At 38.2% G+C, this 22,567-nt stretch overlaps 1 protein-coding gene across 3 annotated transcripts in view; it reads right to left on the bottom strand.

The window, feature by feature from the left end:
- The window catches only part of LOC101174935 (leucine-rich repeat and fibronectin type III domain-containing protein 1-like protein), a 79,217-nt gene extending 68,851 nt beyond the window's left edge, over nt 1–10,366 (bottom strand). For 2 of the 3 annotated variants that reach the window (XM_023961611.1, XM_023961610.1), the window contains exons 1-2: nt 8,657–10,366; nt 8,412–8,502 (exon numbers count right to left, since the gene is read on the bottom strand). The gene's annotated coding sequence lies outside the window, so the exon portion shown is untranslated. The remainder of the gene's footprint in view (nt 1–8,411; nt 8,503–8,656) is intronic. The other variant, XM_023961612.1, reaches the window with a different exon arrangement.
- Between the last annotated feature and the right edge of the window lie 12,201 nt (nt 10,367–22,567).

The raw sequence follows: 22,567 nt of genomic DNA, 5'->3' as shown, positions 1-22,567 counted from the left end.
CACAAATAAAAACATTGCTGTTGTTCTCTATCATTTTTTTCATGCTTATAACACTATGTAATCCTGACAAATGGAACGGACCATCAAAAGATGTCATACAATTACAAAAGTACAAAGTAAAGCCTAAAATAAATCTCTGATCAAAAAAAGAGTAACAGAAGGGGTAAAATGTCTTTCTTATTATACCTGGGCACCTAATAAATTGATAGCAACATTGTCTTCCTCTTTGCAGTGTTTACCTTGGTTTGTGCTTATTTGTCATCATTTCCTTTCTGTGGTTCTTTTCCACTCTTCATTCCAATAGAAAGTCTTTTTGCATTTGCACTCTAACTTTGTTCCCTTTTGTGCTTTCACACCTGACTAACTGTACATTTAGGAGAATTAACCGATCCAACTGAATCAAAAAAGTTGTGTAAAGTTACTCTTAGTTAATATGGCTAACATGGAGAATTAATTGTTGGGTTGAAGGTCGCAGACCCCTATTTTAAATAGTTAGTGTAATGTGTAATTCATCTTGACTATCCCTAAACTGTGCATCTTAATGCTTCTATCTGACAGTTTATTAAAAAATTCCTAAAATGTTCCTTTTCATGGAGCATTATTTACATTATTGTACATAAAATCATACTGTGTGTGTGGCAGCAAGAGAAAGGAAGGAGGATTAAGCAATACACGATGATCCACCATACGACTGAAGAGAACATGCACACCTAGCGCTGTTTTATACCCTTGAACAAGCTCAGCTAACCTTACTCTGGAATACTTTACAGAGTAGACATCAAGATGTTTTCATTAATATTTCACAAACAGCAGAAGATGGAGGAAGGAAAGCATCTACTCTCCATTTATGCTTTCACCTCTATATTTGAGACGGTCTTATGCTTGAACCAGCCATTAGAAGGTGGCCGATACTGCAGCCTACGAACTGAAAATAAAAAGACACAGAAAAAGGGGATTCATCCTATGCCTTTCTCCATCTTTTCTGTTCATGTATTTCAAAAGCTTACTAGATAATAGGGCTCTCACACTAAACATAGGACTGAATTAAACATTTGAGTATAGATATTTTCATCTCTGCTGACACTCCTGGCTTATCATTTTTACCCCATCATGTTTTTACTCTTCAGTTATTTCTACATATTTCTTCCTGTTTTTTGACGAATTTCTCTTCCACCTCTTTTTCCCTCCCTCTTTCTCTTTTCATCATCTGCTCATATTTAGTGATTTCTACGGGTTTCGTTCTGACAGATGCACCTCATTTTGCAGAGCAGTGGCAAACTGTTTTAATTTGATAATGATGGTGATTTGCAAAAAAAAACAAAAAAAATAATAATAGTGCTAATAAAAAAAGAACAAGAAGCGAGAAATGGAGCAAGTAAATAACAGAAGAGATAAGATGCAAGGAGAAGACAACACAAACACGAGGAAAGAAGAGATTGATCTTTACTCACAGACGACAAACAAGACAAGGAGAGCACAAGAAAATGATGAGCAGAGAGGCAGTGAATCAGGCTAAGGAAACCCGTCTGTCAGTTGGAAGTCATCACATAAAAGGTTTCTACACTCGGAAGCTTGTTGTGCAGCTGTTGCTTTAGGGAACTGATTACACACACACATATAGTAAAACAAGCATAGGCTTGCATGCAAACCCACGAGCTTCGTTTTCCTGCTTCACACACCAGTATATGCACAAGCTTCCGGTTCTGCTTTGAACTGATCCATGCACCTGGGGGGACACGCTGTGAGAGCTCATAGATAATGTTATTATCCTTTGGCCTTCATATGGTAATACATTTTTTTTATTGCTGAGAAAAAAAAAAAGAATATTATGGCTTTCAGAAGCAATTTAAGGAATTAAATGGCTGTCAAGGCTTTTTCTGCTTCAAGAGGATTGTGGCATTCTGTTTATTTAAGGTCTAAGAAAAATGATCTGTTTTGCTATTTACCTTTACCATGGTGTCTGCAGGCATGTTGTGCGATCATACCATTAGGACTGAAAAGGCATGCATTGGATTGAAGCTTACACCAAAAGGCGCTGTACATTTCTGGACTTGAAATCAAATGATAAACCCAGCTTTTGTATCTCCTTAAGCTGCATTCACACCAAATACCATTTGAGCGGAAGAGGCGTCCAGTTTCAATGCAGAGTCAGTGAACAGACACGATCAGAGCTTCTGCGGCGCAATTTGAGCGTCGGGGGTGCATGCATGCAGTGGATCAAGCTTATTTATGAACACATTTTTGGACAAGTGTCGAGCAGCGAATTTATCGCACATCCAAAAAAATACAGCTGAAGCGAATTTGACGCATAAATTACAGCATTACTGGAAAGCGTACAGTAAGCTTGGGATGGATGACCATCATCTTATTCCACTTTTTATTATTTTATTAATAGCTGCAATAGCAAGCAATAGGCTCCCATGACTCCAAACAAGATGAAAAAGATCAGCCCACTGGTTGCATGGATGTTTTGTCAATTAATTTCATGCCTGAAGCTTCTGTTGACAAAACCACTGTTGCTAGATCTTTTTGACATTCAAAAATACTTCTTTCATAGGTATTTGCTATTAATGCCTGGCTTAAGCTCATGAATCTAATAATTTTCCTCCTCTTCTTTTGCTAGTTTTTTAATAGCTACTCCATACTGTTGTGAAGTAATAAAATCAGTGTGGAAATAGCTGACAATGTTCCCTACTGAATGTTAATTAACTGAATAATTTTAGGTGCTGATTAAATTTATCAGATTTTCATCAAACAGTAACAAGAAGGACTTGAACCTAAAAAACAAGACAGGAGTAATCCATGGGTAATTACTTTGAATTGTAATATTCTTGATCAGGCCAAATTCAAATCAAGCATGCAGAAGAAAATAAACATTCAACTTAGTTGAGAATTCTCTCCAATTCTGCTTTTCTGTTATGCAACCCTCTGAAAAATCTTTTTTTTTCTTTTTTTCTTAATGAGCTTGTTGGCTTATCAGTAAAATAAGGTCAGTAGCTCTTCCAGCAGTAGTGTTCCTGCTTCAACCCTAATCAAGGTTTTAGGTTTCATTTTACTCTAACAGTTTATATTAAGCTGTTGTGCATGAACGATTGGGTATTTTTATTGCCCGTTTGCTTACAGTCATAATTTGCAGTTGGTCTATTTCTAAACAATATTTTTGGTCAAAATAATGATCAGCTTTGTTCACAGACATGTGTAAATACCGTCATTAATGTATTCAAGAGAGTTCTTCTAAACAAAGAGTCACTAAGACTGTGTTTTAAGATAAAATCTCTGCATTTTATTATTAGAGATTTTGGCTTAAATCGGTTTTCTCATAGTGTGGCAACAACAAATATACTCTTACTTAATTTCTTTGTGTGCTTTGGTTATACATAATACTGAAACTTACTTTAAAGGGTATCAAGCTTTAAAATGAATATGCAAAAGTTTTAAACTGCATCAAGAGGAAGATTCTCATGCACCTTTTGTCCCACACCATGTAGCTCTTTTCTAAAATCAATTTCATTTTAAAATTAATTTTCTGTTGATGATTCACAATCCGAATGGGTAAACATAATGACTTCACTTGATGAAATGTAATTTTTGATAAATTATACAGTGGTCCCTCGCCATATCACGGTTCACATCGCGCTGCCTCGGTGTTGTTCAATGCTATTTTGCATTCTTTCGTTGTACGGGACATTGTGTTCTGCATTTTGATTGGCTGTTGATCTTGTCAATCAATTTCCTCCATGCCTATCTCCTGTAGAGAATGCGTCCAGCTTTGCCACATTAACATAAATATTTGATTGTGATCAGATCTTTATATTCATTCTATAATACTGAACTTATTTTTCTATGAAGGTTTGAACTTTAAGCATTTAAACAAGAGAAATACATGAAAGATGTTTGTGTTTGTCTGAGATGAGTGGATTAAGTGTCTAGTGAGGGTGTTTTACTGCCTTCAAATATCTGTAATCCTATTTTTAGAACATAACCCCTGCGATAAATGAGGGAGCAGTGTATTTACATCTGCAGTTCCTTTATTCTGCATGTGCGCGTTTCTGCTGGATGTAACCTGTGCTGACCATCGCTTGGTCTTCAAAGTATACATCAGACTCTTGATCAAGTCTCCTGCCACATACGGAACTGCGTATGGGCTGGAAGCGTTCCTACAGCTGCCACACACTTAAAAGTAATTCAATCTGCTGCTCACCTCCAGCTACAAAATATATGGATTTCACATTTCTAAATGTATTCTTCACACTAAAATGTTACATGCATTGGTCAGCTCACTTTTTTTTTTACAAGTTTGAGGGTAGTTTGATTGGGAGCTGAGAACTCTCTTCACATGTTGGTAAGATTCACGTGGCTAAAATTCATTTAACTTAATAGAAAGGTTCATTTCCACTTTTTGGCAGAAATTTGCAATAAAAGAAGGCTCAACTCAGACTTAATTTTGCTTTGGAAGTTTATACTCCCAGAGTATAAATACAATCAGTAGCTTTAAAAAGTGAGGATATCATCGTCTTACCTTACAGAACAAAACTCAACTATACTGCGGGTATACTTTAGGATCTTAAATGTGAAGAAAAAAGGTAGTAAAAGACTAAAAAATATTTTTATGTTAATCCGTAATGTCAAGTCCATAAATTCTCGTACGTTCAAAGGCAGAAAAAAAAGGACCAGTATTATACAATGACCTACATGCAAGCATCCATGTGTGCTTAACCAAAAACTAATCTACAAGTTTCCCTCAGTCTGGTATTTTAAATTTTAGATTTCTAATCTTTAAAAGGTTTCTTGATCTGCTGAGAGTTTCATATCTGCATGTTAGAGATAGGAAAGAAAGAAATATTGGTAAAAGAAATGATCTCCCGGATAAAGATTGGTTATCAGATTGTGTGACTTCAGAAAGTTATTTTCAGTTTATTTAAATAATTCTCATTTCAGAAGATGAATCCATGCTGGAATTTTGTGTCAAGATAACGACAATGATAAACTGCTTGTCCTGCAGCGGGTACAAACCAAAAACAATCTGAAGAAAACCAAAAAGGCTTGCAAGCAAGACGAAAGTGGGCTGGTGTTGCAAATTGTTCCACAACCACTGACATGAAATCACTTTCCTACCCCACTTGCAAGGCGGGATGTGAGCCAGAGTTAATATGCTGTAATAGGTTGGCTAGAGAGAGCCGCTTTGGCAGAATTGAAGACGGATCTCTTTTTTGCTTCACTGTCATTCAGTACGCACACAGCTAAAATCTGCCACGTGTTCAATATCAGACAAAGATTCTGCATCTGTCTTCTTTTGGTTGCTATTAGTTTTAGTTTGATACCCCAAATCTGAAATTCCACAATTTTCAGTCTAATTTTTCACAGGTTATATTTTTTGTAAGAGTTAAAGATAGTCAATTTTCTAATTTCTTCCAGATTTACTCTGCAGCTTCGAACCCCTAAGCCCTTAGAATAACTAAAACCACAAAAAAAAAAATAGCAAAAAGTCAACGACTACATGTTTATCTCTGAATAAACGTCATGGTCTCACGTTGAATAATTTAAATGTTTGGATTTATTTAGACCCTTTAGTTCAACTCTACAGTGGCACCAAACTGCAAAGTTTAAGGATTTTAAAGTTTTTTCTTTTGCATCTTATGAGCACAGCAGTGTGTAAAACAGTAAAGACCAGGGGCCTCATTTATAAACGTTGCGTACGCACAAAAGAAGGCGTACGCCACTCTCTACGCAATAGTTGAGATTTATAAAAAGCAAACTTGATGAGAAAATGTGCGGTCCTTCACGCAAGCTCTGACCCAGGCGTACGCACAAAAACGGGTGAAATGAGAAACGGCGGCACCGTCGGCAGATGGAAGAAACACGTGAAAGTGAAAATGAGAATACTGCCTCTCAGAAATAACATGAATACTTCACAAAGCAAGTCTTACAATTAACAGCCTACACGAACAGCCGTTTGATCCATCAGCAGTGAAACAAACATAAAAATAAAACAAAAAATACAACAGAAATTCAAATGAACACTTATTTGCAAAAAGAAAAGTGAAATATGTTCTGCAATATTGGCATGTTGTGCAATTCATCTTCATAAATAATATAGTTAACAGAACGAAATAATTTACAAAACTGATATTCTCGTCAGTGTGTCCGTCTGGCGGAGCAGATATAGGTGCAATCAGACAGACAGATGGATAAATACAGAGAGATGCATTAATTGTCCACTGGCGAAAGTTGTTTTCATAAAACATTTCTTCATAAGCTATGGAATTATGGTATTCATGCATATGCCTTTAGTTTGTTTTATTTTTGATAAAACAATGTATGTGTCAACCATTCACAAAGCAACAAGAAATTGCGCTGAACAATTTCCCATTTCCACGTCGATTATTACCGACATCTGTAGCTTGTCAGATGTAATTAAATGGAGGGAAATAAAATGCCCCATCACAATGGAACTGTGCGTCAATAATGACGCACAATGGCTGATCTTGCGCTTTTTGAAGATGTGGCAAATGGAAGAATTAGGAGTGAACGCATCTTTAGACAGCAAGAAGACTTGCTGGCAAACGAGGACGAGTGGCTTATGACCCGGTTCCGACTTCCTCGAGCCGTCCTCTTGGAGCTGTTGGGGGTGTGTCACCCGGTGCATCTGGCGCGTCGTGTCCCCCTCCGCCTCAGTCACCACTCCACTTAAGGGATTCCCCAATTATTGCCGCCAGTCTCTCATCAAGAGGGGTCAGCTCCGCTGTCCCCCCCCAAGCCCCAGACGTTTTTTCGCCACGACTTTGATGTCCGACCATTTCTTATTTATTTCGGCCACAGTCCGAGGTTGTGAGGCTACAGCATTTACGCCGTCTGCCAGCGTTTGCCGCTCACGTCCCTTTTTGGCATTAGCAATGCCCACACTGTGCCCTCCAAACAACACTTTTCTCCTCTTTTCCACCTCGCCAATGATAACTTCTACTTCACATTGAGTGAAGTTACGTTTTTTTTCATTTCCTCTCTGTGTTTGCCATGGTTTCGCAATCAATGAAGCCGCAAAAGCTGCGCTGCGTTTAGAATTGGTTGTGATTTATTAAGGGAAAGATGCGTAGGATGTGCGTGAGCACGGTTTTATAAATCCGAATATTTCTGTGCGTACGCACATCCTATGTTTCATCCGTACGCCACTTCTGACGCAAATCCTACGCAAAGTTTTATAAATGAGGCCCCAAGTGCGCACACCTTAAGAATTGCTAGAGTACTGTGCAAGGCAAGGCAAGTACGACAGCAACACCTGTACGTGTAACTTACAACACGTGTAAAGCGCGTGTAACTTACAACATACATTATCCTCACAAATACTTCACATTACTATAACCACAAGCATGGTCATTTTTTTTTTTTTTATGACGTCCCTTAGGATGGCTGCACGAGCCACAAGGGGACTACAAGACTCACCTGTTCTTCCTTTTAACACAACCCAAAAACCTGCAACACCCTCCGTACGCATGTGGTCAAGGCTTAAGGCCTTATGTGTTTATTTTCTGCACTGTGTTGGGATTGCTCCTATTTTTAGGACACATTAAACTTCCCAAGTAGGAATTCAACTCACCAACCACAAAAGTCACACAAGATTACTTTTATTTTATACATTTTAATGTGATTTTGCCTAAAGCAAAGCGGAAATTGTCCCAGCTTGTCCTGCCTTTGCTTGCGTTTGCTTAGAGTTTTTTTGTGCTCTCACACGTTCGTAGCTGTCACTCATATCAGGGCAGACTTAGATATATTTAATGTCATTTAATTACATACAATTAAATGTAATTAATTATATACATTTAATTACGTAGATGTGATCTCACTTTAACCCCAGAATTCAGACAAAGTTAAAAAGTAAACAAATCCATTTTATCCTGTCTCTGTTCTATCCGTGTTTGTGAACAGTTGCCTGCCTAAGTGCACCCCTTGCAAGCTTGACATAGTCGAAAGAAAATACATTACATGCGAGTAGCTTTATGAAAGCATAACATATGTGTTACATTTCTCAAAGGGGATAATTAAACAGTTAACTGGCAATAACTCAATGAATGCTATTTTGTGATTTAATTAGAAAAATGGTGTCTGAGTTTCTAGCAGTTTATTTTGCAGCCTCATTTAAAATAATTTTAACCCTTGTGCTATCCTAGGCACTTTAACATTGGGAGTTGGGTCATCTAGACCCACTAAACAGTGCGCTGAACCTTTTTTCTTCAAGGATTTGTGATCTTCACTGGTGTCCATGGATTACATGAAATCCTCTTTACCTGTATCCACCTTTGTCATGGTAGGGATAACACGTCAATGTAAGGGTGGGGTCATAGGATAGCATAAGGTATGAAGTGCATATCTAGCAGAAAAAAGTCAGGATTACATGAAAAACACAAATGCTTGCCTACCTCTATCTGGTGTATTGTGTTTTCTTGAGACTCAGCATGAAGGTAGGCTGTGGTGACACAGAGAAGAGAGAGATGGACAGGAATCCAAAACCTGTAGAGCAGAAAAAGAGGACAATTGCTTTTCAGCAGCTGGATGGCTCAGTTGGCTGGGTGTCGGAGTGGCGCATGGGGTTTGTTTCCCATGGGGCGCAATAAGCTTAATCCAGTGTGGGTCCTTAGGCAAGACCCTTAACACTACTGCCTACCTATGTAGCCACAAGAGGGCCTGGGTCTGGGTCTCCCTGTGCCGGTCACCAGCCCGAATGAAACACAAGGTTATGTCAGAAAGGGCATCGAACCTAAAAAAACAAATGTGTGAATCAGTGAAAGCTGATTTGCTGTGGCTAACCTTCTGAATTTATCTGGTCTTGGTATGGAAACTCTGGAGGTGGTAGCTTATGGGACTTGGTGGTCTCCCATTAAAGGACTAACAAGGCTAAATCCTGTTTTACTTCTGATCTTTGACTAAGTTAGGTGTGTCCAGGGTGGCATGGCTGTAAATATTAACATTTTAAAACATCAATACACATACAATCTATTCAATTGGCAAAGAAAAAAACTGGTTAAGGAAACAAATTAAAGTGTCGGGATTTTGACATCTCTCGTGGTTGAAAAGAGCTAAATATTTCTCATGAACATCTAACGTATTGGTGTAAAATCTGCTAGTGAATTTTCTAGCTATATTCACTCCTCTAATAGAGGCAGACCTTCCTGTCAATCTGCACAATGTGAAGCAGATGAAATAAATCACTGGTAGCCTGTGCCATCTTTCACTGCAGATAAGGAAACCCAAAGTAAAATGCTGAACTGCCACAGCTCACGCTCATCAGATGTGGAAATGTGGAGCTGTCAAACGCCAGTGCACACTGTCTAAACCTATTAAAACCCATTTAAATCCAGTTTCAAAACCACTAACACTAACAGCATAGAAAAGCTTACTTTAGACCTTTATTCAAAGAAGAAATCCTGTAATTATTGCTTTTTTTGTTGTTTTGCTTATTTCAAAGAGCTTTTAGTAAGACTATACCAAGACTTTTTTTGTTCTGGGCAAAAACCTGGAAGTCAGTCTGTTACACACCTTCACTATAAGACAGGAACTATTTTAAGAACATTAAAATGTGAACAATGATGCAAAATTTATGTAATTTTAAAAAAGGGCTCACTCAATATTGATCAAAGTGCCGTCAAAATAAAACTGACAGTTTGTTCTTGTGATTTTCAGTGAAGGCAATAAGGGGAGTTGCACATCAAACAGGGTGCTAGCATTTTGGCATTCAGTTTCCACTCCAGGTGAGCTAACAAGCTGTGGATTATTAGAAAGTCATCACTCAGCTAAGGACTGGGGACCAGACTCACATTTAATTTCTGATTTGCAATCTGCTGACAATAAACTTTGAAAAAAACTTTTTGTTTTAGAATTTGATAGCAAACTTTGCATGCTTTAATTTGCAAAGGGATTTGTTATTCCCACAATCCACAAACTGATCACAAAGAAAAGTGACTAGTAACATCGTGCAAGTTACCTCCATTCTGTAAAACAAAACCATTTGTTTGTTTTTTCAAGCGTAATCTCTCACCTTAAAACATTAGAAACAAATATCAGACAGTAGCTGTAAACTGCATTGGCTCGTTTATGTTAGATTATATATATTATATAGACACTTTTCCCCTTTTTGAATTTTTTTGTTTTTGTTCAGATGTTCAATACACAAAATTTCAATGCCTTATGGGAGCTTGATAGATTATGCTTTTGCAGATCAATTGGAGGTCTGACCCTCAGTTTCAGTCAGTTTAGTCCAAAAAACAAACACAATAGTAAAACATAGTCCATCTATTTACCCAAAAAAAATGAATGGAAAACACAATATAGAACCAGAAATGTCTCGTTCATAAAGAATATAGAGCCAAAGTGGAAGCCAATCAAAATTAACTCTCTTAGCTTACAACAACGAGACAAAGAGTTATAACAAGTTGTAAAACAAGACGATCCCATGAACCCAGACATGGAGGTATGCTTGCCAATGCTTTTGTAGAGCTCCTCAAAAAAACAAAAAAAACAAAACTGATCTCTCAATACCATCCATGTCTTCTGAATGGTTTATGAGATATACAACTACACGGTAAATTAGGGGTGTAACTGTTAATCCATGTTTATTTTTCTCTCCGATACTTTATTTATCCCTCAATAGGGAAATTCTTCTCTGCATTTGACCCATCCCCTGGGGGAGCGGTGAGCTGCAACTGAACTGCTCTCGGGAGGCGGTAGCGTTAAGGGTCTTGCCTAAGGACCCTCACTGAGTGATGTTAACTGCTCGCCATTGATATGGTAATTGCCCCCAGTACCATTGTTTCTTCCCCTCGGGGAAGACCCTCATAGGGTCAAATAACTTACGCAGAAAGTAGCAGGAGAATCTCAATTGTGCGAATGCTTCATAGCATTCACACAATTAAAGTCAAGAACACATTGGCACAACGCCAAATGGCTGATTTGTTTGATTACCATTTCAGTTGCTTGACCACAACAATAGTTGAAATATTTAATGTTGACAGTTTGCTAATGGGAATGATGAGTGAAAACGAGATTACACTGCCTGGGTAGTGTGCAACGGATGGCTTCATCTCAAGACTTAAAAGAATTTGATCTGACGGCAGACCCTCGGACAGTGCCTGATGATAGGAAAGATAAAACGCAAGGCAGGAGGGGGGGTAGATGGACTGGAGTAACTTACAAGCCATGGGAAGGTTTGGATGAATTGATAAAAAAAAACTGGAAAACTGGGATAAAAGAAAAGATTAGATGAAGAAAAATGAAGTCTGGTTAATGTATGATTCAAGTGGGATGTCAAGATAGGAGGAAGAGATGGTTTATTAGATAAAGACAGTATGGCTATGGAGTACCATATCTGAAACACTTATCCTTCTGTAGTGTACCACTTTGGATGGATAACTGGAAATGACAAAAGACTTGAGAGATGGGGTAGAATCAAGACACACTAGCTGAGTGACTAGCTGGATTTAGCCAAGTGAAGGGAGGATGTAATCAAGTATTTATAAAATACGTAATACAGTTCATCTCTACATTGAGCTGTGTTTCTGCTCTAAAACCTCAATTACATACAATAAAATAATGTAAAGAGAGACCTTGAGTAAATCGTTCCTTTTTCTTCTTGCAACAAGAAGCTTTCTGTATTGATCAATCAATTAATAAAACCAAAGCCCAATTATGTTGTCAAGACAGCAATCTTTCAGAGTGGAATACTGATAAAAAACAACTACATAAACAAAAGACAAAAAAACCTATGATGTGTTCCATACTTTTGAAATAAGCAGTCTACCCTCAGTGCAATGCACTCATGTCTGCTCTGAGTATATTTTTAAAACTCCTTTTTTCTTTAGAAATGAATGAAACAAGGTAAACTATGTTAAATAGCTTAGGCGAGGGGTTTAAAATGTGTCAAGAGTGAAGAACTCTACTTCTGCTAAAAAAGCCCCTGCAGGCTAATTAAAGGTTTTACAACAGCAGTCATGGTGCAGAACATTCCCTAGCTCTCAGCTACGCTAAATCTGCCAAATCAAAATTAACCTAATGACCACTTTGTTCCATCCATTTTATTCCACTCATCTAGGACAGGGTCGTGGGGGCAGAAGTCTACGCAAAGATGCCCAGACTTTCATCTGTCTCCACCTCCATCTCCAGTCACTAGGGGGACTCTGAGGCATTCCCATGGCAGTTGTGTCTCCAGTGTGTCTCCTTGGTCTTCCCTGGGGTCTCCCCCTAGTAGGACATGCCTGGAACACCACACCAGGGAGGCGTCCAGACCAGATGTCCGAGCCAGCTTAACAGGCTCCATCCAATAGAAAGGAGCAATGGCTCTACTCTGAGCTCTCTCCAGGTGACTGAGCTTCTCACACTATCACCAAAGGGGGTCACCCTGCATATATATATATATATATATATATATATATATATATATATACACTTTTTTGTTTTGAATATAATTCCACATGTGTTAATTCATAGTTCTGATGCCTCAGTGTAAATCTACAATTTTCATAGTCATGAAAATAAAGAAAACTCTTTGAATGAGAAGGTATGTCCAAACTTTTGATCTGTACTGTATATATATATATATATATATATATATATATATATATATATATATATATATATATATATATATATATACATATATGTGAAGGTGATAGTGGTGCCCGTGGTAATTGGACCACTCGGGGCAGTAACCCCCAAACTGGAGGAGTGGCTACAGCAGATCCCTGGAAAGACCTTAGACATCTCAGTCCAGAAAAGTGCAGTCCAAGGAACAGCTAAGAGACTGCGCAGGACCCTCAATCTCCCAGGCCTCTGGTAGAGGACCCGAGCTTGAGTGAGAAACCACCCAAGGGGGAGATGGGTGTTTTTTCTATTTATCCTTTTATTCTTGCCTAAGGCCCCCCCCTGCCTTAGGCAAGACCTTTCACACTGCTGCCTGCCCCATAACCCATGAGAGACAACGAGAACATGTCATGCTGACTCCCAAACAAGGTCTGCATTACGTGTTGGGGAACCAGGGAATCCTGATGGAAAGTGGGCTGCTGGAATAAGGCAATGTTTATGTTTAAATGTTTATATTCTAGTAATTCTACTCGGAAGGGTTACATGCAGAGAATGGATGCTTCAAAACCCACAATGAAAGCTTGCTGCAAAGTGACCAGTAGCTCAATGTCCCAACATTTACAAACAACAACTACTATCACAGTTTTAGAATGAAGAGGTAAAACACAAATGCACCACCATGGGAGTACCATTACACTGACCTTAAAGATGCAATGATGGCTAGAATGAAGCTCAGGCAACCCCAACACCAAGAACAATGATTTAGAAAAATACTATCTGAAAGTCTACCGGAAACTGTCTATGAAGCAATGCAGCAATTCCCACCACAACAATCGCTGAAACCAATGAACTAATATTAATTTCAGGTGCAGTGGTCCTGGACATGCTTGGCTATAAAAGCTACCATGAGATAAAACAATACATAGAAACAATGGTTGGAGGCTAAAATCGAGGCAGCTCAGAGAGAAATGGGTCAACTGTCAGAGGCCCAAAGAGGTGCAATGAAAAAGCAAGTGTCCAAGAGATACAGGTAGATGCCCATACCTGAAGCACAGGAAACTGACAAACAAAGGCTCGTGAACTCAACCAGCAGTTGTACACAGAGACAATGAAGAAAGATAGATAAACAGACTGTTCGCAACTCAACCTGCAAAAGTGTATGCACAGGGGCAGGGTCATAACACCAGAGCAGACCCAACAAGGCTGGAAACTGAACAGTATTCAAAAAGTATATGGGAGAAAGAGGCAGCACATAACAGCAATAGTCAATGGCTGGTTTCTGTGAGAAAAGAGCATAATAACTTCCCCGAGCAGAATCTAGTGACCATCACAGTGGCAGGCATCCAAGAAAGGACCTCAGGTATTAAGAACAGGACAGCGGGCTCTGACATAATACGTGCCTACTGGCTGAAGAAACTCACTGCACTCCATGAGCCCTGACAGCACAAATGTGTGGCACAAATGTGTCCTACACAAATGTGTAAGCTGTTCATGAGGCACCTGAAACAATCCAGCATATAACTGCAGGGTGTGAGATTCTGGTAGGGAAAGCATATGTGGAGTGCCACAACCAAGCGGCTGAAATAGTGTACAGGCACATGCGTGGAAAAAACGGACTGGAAAACTGCCTCCAAAAAGTGGTACAGAATAAAAAAGCAAATATCCTGTGGGACATCCAGATACAAATGGACAGGTTGGTAATGGCAAACACCAAACATACATTGTAGTGGTGGATAAAGAACATAGGAAACCATTGTGGTGGATGTGGTAATTCCAAGCGATAGCAACATATAGAACACAGTTGTCAAACTCCAGGCCTCAAGGACCGGTGTCTTGGATGTTTTCTAATCAATCTGCCATTGAAGCTCCTTATTGGCTAATCACACCTGATCCAGGTAATCCACAGCAGATGAGGCAGGATTTCTGAAAAACCAGCAGAAGGTCGGCCCTCGAGGCCTGGAGTTTGACACCCATGATATAGAAGAAGGAACATGAGACACTGGAGTAATACCAGGAACTGGTAAAAGCTTGGAAGATAAAGTTGACAGTTGTGCCCATGGTGAGGTCGGCCCTCGAGGCCTGGAGTTTGACACCCATGATATAGAAGAAGGAACATGAGACACTGGAGTAATACCAGGAACTGGTAAAAGCTTGGAAGATAAAGTTGACAGTTGTGCCCATGGTAATTACTTGAGGTAGTAACCCCCAAACTGGAGGATCAGAAAAGGGCAGTGCTAGGAACAACAAAAGTTTTCAATGGTCTTAGTCAAATCTGCCCTTACATGTTGATACAGGCTATCTGGAGGCAAAAATGAGCAATCATGTACGAGACACACAGGTGGCCTGCAGGAAATATCAAACTATTACACCATTCAGTAAGCTTGTAGGGCGAAAATGTATATGGACTTTTTTTTATAACCATGCTGAGAGTGACAAGTTGTAGCAAACACAAATTTTTCATTATTTAATCCCCAAAAAGCCTGCCCCACTGCGCAAGGGGCCTGTCAGGTCTGTTCTACAACCCTCCACGAGCCGGACAACCCAAAAACCCACAGCACTCGTGCGGGCCAACACCCCCATCTGACTCGTACTTCGCACGACCCACAAGCTCCCAGACCATTGATACAGGACCCAAGCTTGTTTGAGAAGGGATTTTATTTTAAACTAAAAAAAAAGTCAATTTTCTTTGTGAAGATTATCAGCAACAATGTCAACATTTTAAGGGGCACATGCATTAATCCGGAGGCCTCTATAAATTAAATGTAAATGAGCATTTATTTGGATGTTGATTTCTTTTCCTGTTTTAAGCCAAATAAATTTTATTTTTTTTAAAGAATCAATAAATACTTTAATGTGATATGCATTAGGAAGGTCATTCATGTAAAAAATCAAAGCAATAACAAGTAACCTGATGATGTAGTTATTAAATCTACACTACCTGTGATTGTTTAATCCTTATTAAAGCACAATCATAGTTTAAACTTTGTTTTTTGTTTTTTTAGCATTCTAACCATATGACTTTCAAGCCTCTGTAAAAGACCATTTCTCCTGCACCAACACACCACTTTTGTGCTGTGAGATCTGGAAAGCTATTGATATTCCGCTTAACCCGGGGCTATATTTAGCGGCTGCTCTTGCAAATTCAATGTTTCAAGGGTAAGAAAATGGCATGTCAGTTAGCTTTGACAATATTTACGTGCTTTCATTCAGCAAAAAAACAAACAAAAAATAATAATAATAATAATAGGTATATTAGCATCTATCAAGTTTGATGTATTGTCCTTCATGTTTTTACTTTTCTAACTAGTAACAGAATAAGTGAAAGAATCTCTGCCTTGTGGAAATCTTTCTTTGTGATTGATCTATAAAACCAAAAAAGACATTCAAATGTGTTTCTCTTTAATTCAACTTAACCAGATTCTTTTAACTTGTAGCTGTTGTTTGAGCATTTAAAAGTTTTTATTTTTTTATTTTCTGAACTATGTAAGTGATGACTGGCTTTAGTTTCAGCAAAAGGTGCCAAAAAAACCTCTCAAATTAGGCAGGGGATTTTAAAATACAGTCAATTGTATCTTAAGAAGGGAAACTTAAAAAAGAAAAGGAAGATTAACTTTTTATATAATTTGTTGGGCAAATGCTGCACTTTTGTAGCAAAAACCTCTTTTTCAAAAGTAAAAAAAATGGAATAAAAAGAATTAATATAGATGCTAGCAATCAAAATATTTAGTCAGGGTTCAATTCTATGCAATGGTTTACCAATAATACTATCTATTCTAATCTATTAAGAAACCCAAATGTTAACGAACCAATACATTCAGATATTCGTAATAGGATATGGGTCACAAATTGATACGGGAATTCAAAGAAATGGGTAAAAAAGAATTAGTCAGTATGAGAAACATAATTAGCTCAGTGGGATTCTGCCTGTGTTTATCTATGGAAGAGTTTGATCCTCCTGCTGCGAATAATGGTCATGACTGAATTTGTTCAGTTTTAATTTAATTTCATCACATTTAATTTGTCATTCTGGCACCTATTCCCTTCCCTTATATTTCCACTCTATTCTTTCATGATTTGTCTTCCCATTAGTGCTTGTTCATGGGGAACTTTTAAGGGATATGATGGAAGTAATTTGGGATTATGTCACATTGTGGGCCATAACTATATAGTAACTCTTTTATAAAGATAGTGTCTAAACTTCAGAAAAAGCTGATATATTTTTTATTCAAAGCTGATTACTAATGATTATGAGAGAAATGCTTAAAATGTACATCAAAAGCACAGCGTTGTGCTCATTTTCTATCAGGATGATGAATCGTATGATCTTAAAGAGGACCTTTAAATGTTTTGGACTTTTCTGCAAAAAAAACCCCTCAAGTTTTGCTAAAAGACAACAAGAGTAAAATATTGTAGATTTACTTTTGCAGTTTTACTTTCTTCAAAGATGGAGGTATAGTTTCCCTTGTTTTATGCTCAAATCTAACTGCATCCATTAATGTTCAGATTTGTTAGTAATGAGCATTGCTTTTTCCTCTATAGTATTCAAAAGCTTCTAAGTTTTGGAAATAAAGACACCAGTTCAGTAAGCAATACCCACTTTCTGGTGAGATTCAACTCATTTTTCATGTCATGTTTTTTCTCTGTTTAATTTTTAATAAAACCCTAAATTTGAATCACATTTTACCATTTCTCTGAGAAAATGCTTTTGTTTTCCGATCCAAACAGCACACCAGAAAAACATGGCATTATGAATCCCCCAGCACAGACCCCGCTCCGCTTCCATTTTCTGCAACTCTCTGTCCTATTACACTGCAATCACTTGTACTGCTGAAGTGACTGAGCATATCAGTGTCATTGGACTGTAGTAATTATGCTGAGAATGGCTAATTTCCTGCCATCCACAGAGAAGCAAAGCTACTGAGCACTTGTGCTTTCTGTGATTTCAGGCTATGGCATGGTATTTTGAACACACTTAGATTCTTCTGTTTTGTGTCAACGTAAAAATGTTTTTGTGTCTAATGCTGCACATCTATAGTATCTGCATACAATATACACACACATTTGTATTTAGTCAGGACATGTGGCATTTATTGACAGTATATAAAGCAGTTTGGAGAAAGAATTTGTCCTTTTTGTAATGCAGAATGTTCACATCAGATATTTTTAACCACATTGCCAGCCATCTGGGCTGACCTCCAAAACCAATACGTTTTTCATGTCAAGATGTTTGAGATTTCAGTCACAACTGCTTGATCAACTGTTGGCTGGTGACCTTCAATCTGTCAACATCACTTTTCCACTTATCACAGATAGATGCAGTCATATCAACTAAAAATCGGTTCTCAATTAAATTCTTCGTTCAACCTTTTTACACCAAAGCTCCAGTGTTGCCGTTTTATTTACTATCGTAACTCTTCAACCGTTGACGCAATGTGATTCTGAACAGAGAAAAGCAGCCCTGTGCTGATATGCAACACTTTACAGTTTTGAAGTTCTTACGCAATTAACATAAAACAGCTGATTCTGTCGCAGAAAAAAGCAGCTTTGTGACGTTTTGCTACACTTTACTTTCATAGATTTGCATAACAATGCATTGCCAATATGAAATGCCGCTTTTCTCCTTGTTAGAATAAGCTGATTCAGGCTGAACGTGAACGATCAAAGATTTACGGTATGTCATGGATTGTGTGTCATTTAGTAGTAGCTGGCAACATCTCAGGTCGTAGGGTTGATTTAGCTGTCCTTTCTAAACGTTTTAATATTGCTGTCATTCGATTCATCTTTATGGCTGGTAATTAATTAATCGAAATAACCTATTCTAACCCAACCCATAATATCTGTGAAAAGCCTAATTTCAAGGTATTTTAATTCAATTTTGTGACTTTGTGGTGCAGTTAAAGATTATACAGCTAAAAAGTGGTGATGGTAATGAAGTTTTTTCCTATAAAAGACATCCAACTTTTACTTTTACACAACCAATGGATTATTTTTTTTCAATCTCAAACAATTAGGTAAAACAAAATATAAGGTTAAGAGTGCCCGGTTTTAAAATAAAAAAAAAAAAAAAACAGTAGGAATATTTTTCCTAAAAAATCCAATAGGTATTGACCACAAATTTCTTTTTAATACATACAGTATGTTGACACACCTTATCCGCAGTTTATTACATCAACAAAATTTTTAAAAAAGCCTGAGCGATCTGAGTTTCATCTAACCCTTGTGCTATTTTAGATGACCCCACCCTTACATTGACGTGTTCTCCCTACCATGACAAAGGTGGATAAAGGTGGAAAGATTTCATGTAATCCATGGACACCAGTGAAGTTCACAAATCATTGAAGAAAAAAGGTTCAGCGCACTGTCTAGTGGGTCTAGATGACCCAACGCCCAATGTTAAAGTGCCTAGGATAGCACAAGGTTAACCTGTTATGTGAATTTGGTAATTTTGAAGACTAGGATGCAGTAGACGAGAAAGAGAGATAAGAATATATGGAGGAAGTGAGACATGAGGAGTTGGTACCAGAGGAATTGAACAATTTAGACTTTGTTTCTTTGAAACAATTGTTTGCTTCATCATTTGGACAAAAAACATGCAGTAAGAGGTGCACTTTCCCTCTGAAATGATGCTTTGTATCACATATGCCGTCCAGCATATCTAGGCCTTCCACTTCTCTCCGCAGCCGTAGAGTAGTGTCGTAGTAGGCTCCATAGCGGTTATCATGATGCATCGTACCATATTTCAAATATTCAGCTTTTTGTGAAAAATAATTTAAACTTAAAAATATAACAAAGTTGATAATAATCGATTAATTTTTTTGTAAGTGGAACATTGCCCATTGAGGTGTCCATTATCAGAAATGAATGGAGTTTGTCGAAGCAACTGTCCGTCGCGATCAGCCCTCTGTCGTCAATAAATATATGATAACGAACACCTTGTTGGGCATCCTCCCTTACATAGTAGATCATTATTTGGCAGTATTTTCTGCAGACATATTATTTTAGTCTTGCTAATGACTCTTGTCTCGAGCCTTTGCTAGCTCAGGTGCTAATATTTATGTGGTTAATTGGCACCCTGTTGTTCCCCCTGAGACTCCATGAATCCAAATACTGTCTATGACAGCTTGAATCAAGGGCCAAAATGAAAAGAAGATGCCAGGAATCATATGCTGATTATTAGGAAGCAAGACTCATTGATGGGCAGTGAGATGCTGTAGCTCATTAGGGAAACCACTTGGTTGTGCAGCTCATATCAGAGTGACCCTGCACAATGACAACACTAAATATCAACAGTGTGAAAGACTGTCACTGGGATTTGCATTAAACAGAACAAAGGTTTTTATGCGTGAAATGACTAACTGAATATAGATACCCCAAGTGTTGTGATGCCATCCAATGATTGGAAGTTTCTCAGCTTTTTAGTGGCTGCTGTTTTCCTTGGGGAGAATATTAACAAAACCCAACTTCTCAAGAAATGGGAAAAAACTGAAGGACAAACAATAACATCAGTTGGAAGCAATGACTAGACCTAAATTAAACAAAATTTATGGGACAACGGGATGGTAACTGAATATGTCCATTAAAGCTCTTGTATATTTTAGAGTGAAAAACCAAATGGCCATGCTGTCATTTGAGTACAAACTGAGGTTTACAAAATTCCAACCAAAGTAAAACCTAATCACAAAATATTTTAAACCAGAGTTGAGATGTATTTGCATGTTTTACTTTGGAGTAACTGACTGGTTTTGTCTTAAAAGCCACTTGGCTTTTGATTTTTGGGATTTGTACACTGCACTGACTGACTCCTGTTACTTTATAGTGTTTTCTCCTGGGCTTAACTCTCAATTCCACCATCTACACAAATGTGGAACTCCTTAAAATGTAAACAATGCAAACAGTCTTTTTCTGCCATCATGCATCACACAGTGAGGATCATATTGTAGATATAAAAATCTTTGCAGAGAAGCAGGCTTACACATACGGTACTGACTTCACCCAAATGCATGAGGCCCCAGCTGCAAGGGATTAGAGATTAGCACAATGGTAGGGACGAATCTATCCAAACTCAGCAGTATATTAAATGCATATCCTCTAACATTAATCCTGCATATCAGTAGATACATTGACTGTTTGAACTACGTGTGTTCACCTAAAGATTATACCTTGCCCAGTTTACGTATTGGTTGTATTGTTACATTTGCAGCCTGACTCATGTGAGGTCTTTCAGTAAATGTCACCTTTTTTTTTCCTTTCTAATTTAGTCTTTACCATTACTTTAATTTACAGCATTACATAATAGGATGGGGGACGGGCATCCTGTTCAGAGTTTACTTTGCCTTTGCCTGGGGCCTGTTTCAGAAAGGAGGTTAAGTGTAAACTCTGAGTGCGTTAACCCTGGAATCAGGGAAACCCTGGGTTTTCCGTTTCAGAATGGGAGTTTTGTTAAACCAGAGAAAGCAGAGTATGTCAAACCCGTTTCTGAAAGAGAGGTAACTTATACTCGGAGTCAGTGTCCATGGTTACTTATGCTGTGAACCTAACCTGGTCGGGAGCAGGTTTTATCCTCTAAACTCAAGGTTTCTGCCGGTCCCCTCCCCTTTTTAAAGACGAAGTGGTATTTTTCGCTTTAACCTTCATTGCCCAAATGTCCGTCACACAGAGACGGTCTAAGTGACAAGAATGGCTTGTTTTTTTTTGGAGGACCCAATAGACGAGGAGGCTGCATTAATTCGTAGAGAATTATATTTACCTCGTACGAGGATTTTGAGAAGACTCAATATTTTGTCATTGCTCCATACGTTTTTGTTTGAGCGTCACCGTTTTTCGTTGCAGTCAATTACATATACAAAATGAAAACAACATTAGGTCCGAAAGGTTCAACAGTAGACAAAAGTTCACTTTTAAAAACACAATTGCATGTATAAATATTAAACTGACTAACGTTTTCAAGAGGGGGAGGTTAACAAAAAAGTCCTCTGAACATTGCATTTTTCCCCAGATTGGTTCTGTACACTAGGCAGCATTTCATGCATTTACACCAGGAATAACACTTCAAAAGTATACCTAAATATCGGCATTTTTTATTTCACTCCTTACGCTATTTAAAAAGTTATTACAGTCAATATTTTATAACAATGATTTAAATGCAAACTTAGGCATTAACTTGAGCAGCTATGTTTTCCACGCTAACTGTCTCTGTTTTGCAGATGCAGCGGTGTTGCTTTTCTTCTGGAATATGTGCTCATATTCACTGTAACTCTGCAGCAGCACGTCAAGTTCAGCTGGCGAAAAATACGCAGACCTCTTTTTTTCACGGTTGCCATGGTGACTCGTGATATCTGCGCTCCATTGATAATGGCTTCTTATAGTCGCGGTGCGCACGCTAAACTCAGAATCAGTCCACTCAGAGTTGATTGACCCAACTCGGATCAGCTTCTCTGAAACAGAAAACTCAGAGTTGTTAATCTCCCGATTGACCAACTCAGAGTTCAAGTTCAACCTCAGAGTTGGTTGAACCTCCTTTCTGAAACAGGCCCCTGATGGCAGCTGGATAGGCTCTAGCAACTTCATGACCCTGAACAGGTCATATGTGGACAATGAATAGACAATGTAAATATGTATTTTCTATATCAATGTTAGAGTAAAGGGAGAGCCGTTCATCTCATCATAAGAACAGCTATGATGCAGTAGAAGGTGTTTCTGTAATAAAATTTAGAATCTAACTTGACAATTAATTAGTCCAATCCTTTTATGAAATGACATTGGACTTATACACCTGTAAAAGTTTTACAGCTATTACAGTAATATTGTCACAAGAACAGGCAGACGGCTGGTTCCAATTGTAGCAGGTTTATTAGCTCAGCTAAAAGTCCACAAAGCTAAATCAAGGTCATGCAGGCAGGGGTAAATCACAAGCATGAGAGCCTAAGCAAAGAAACAGGGGTAGACAGAATCCAGGCGAGGGAAACAGAGTCCGAGGCAAAATAGGGTCAGGGAACAGATGATC

Source organism: Oryzias latipes, chromosome 13 (genome assembly GCF_002234675.1).
Source record: "Oryzias latipes chromosome 13, ASM223467v1".
Classification (NCBI taxonomy): Eukaryota; Metazoa; Chordata; class Actinopteri; order Beloniformes; family Adrianichthyidae; genus Oryzias; species Oryzias latipes.
The sequence above is the reverse complement of the archived record's forward strand: the minus strand, read 5'-3'. Positions and strand labels throughout refer to the sequence as shown.